The sequence below is a fragment of the Etheostoma spectabile genome, chromosome 14 (assembly GCF_008692095.1).
Source record: "Etheostoma spectabile isolate EspeVRDwgs_2016 chromosome 14, UIUC_Espe_1.0, whole genome shotgun sequence".
Classification (NCBI taxonomy): domain Eukaryota; kingdom Metazoa; phylum Chordata; class Actinopteri; order Perciformes; family Percidae; genus Etheostoma; species Etheostoma spectabile.
The window spans coordinates 24,864,619-24,865,608 of record NC_045746.1 but is presented as its reverse complement, the minus strand read 5'-3'; the positions used below and the strand labels follow the sequence as shown (position 1 = coordinate 24,865,608).

General features: G+C 37.9%; 1 pseudogene and 1 gene segment (V, D, J or C); one reads left to right on the top strand and one right to left on the bottom strand.

Annotated features, from left to right (window-relative positions):
• The window catches only part of LOC116701490 (immunoglobulin kappa light chain-like), a 37,286-nt pseudogene that overhangs the window by 458 nt on the left and 35,838 nt on the right, over positions 1 to 990 (top strand).
• Positions 1 to 990, bottom strand: part of LOC116701491 (Ig kappa-b4 chain C region-like) — an 18,502-nt gene that overhangs the window by 2,703 nt on the left and 14,809 nt on the right.

Sequence of the window (990 nt, the reverse complement as noted above, 5' to 3'; positions counted from 1 at the left end):
CCATCAGTGGAGTCCAGACTGAAGATGCAGCAGTTTACTACTGTCAGAGTTATCATTGGATCAACAGTCAGCATGTGTTCACACAGTGAAAAAGCGTCGTACAAAAACCTCCCTCAGTCAGACTGAACAGAAACTGAACTGACTGCTGCAGATGGAAGCTACTGCAGAGACTGATACACTTCACTGAGGACACACACACACACACACACACAGAAAGACTAATGAGATAATAAGATAAGATAAATAAGATAAACTGATAAGATAAAACTTTTCTTCCAGAATTTAGCTTGGACCAACCCCATGCTGCTGCCATTGCCATTAGAGACATACATACAGACATCCAACGTACATACATAGATTTTAATGAACAAACAACACAGCAAGGTTCCTAAAACACTAATCAATCTTATACAGTTGACAAATTACATACATTTTTTCAAAGAAAGTCCAGACGCTTTTTCCCTCATGACATTTACTTATGCAAATAATCAACATAATAATGATATATGTATTGATATTACACCCACAGCAATGCTACATAAGCATTTGTGTGTCTGAAACAGTTCTTCTATAAGAAAAAATAAACATTATAAACATTACCACTCATATAAAGCACATACTATTTACATTTATTCAAAAAGGCCCAAATATATGCCAAATTTCAAACCAGTGGGGCCATATTCTCTATAAAATGGTAGATGTCTATCTTGTTCCGCTATAACATTTTTGATCGCATATGAGACTAGTGTGACCATAATGTGACTGGGAAGTTTGACCTCTTTAGGACTCCATACTCTTTGGGTGACGCTGTCTCCCATATATGGGCAGGCTGCTTCCTTTTCTTCTGCAAACACACACAGAGGAGAGATGGAGCGGGCATCTAGCAGCAGAAATGAGCAAAAGTGCGATGAATTATGGACATTAAGTGGATAAATCTTGAAAGTAACGGTATGGATTTATTGCTTAACGACCCCGAAAAAGGCTGGAAGT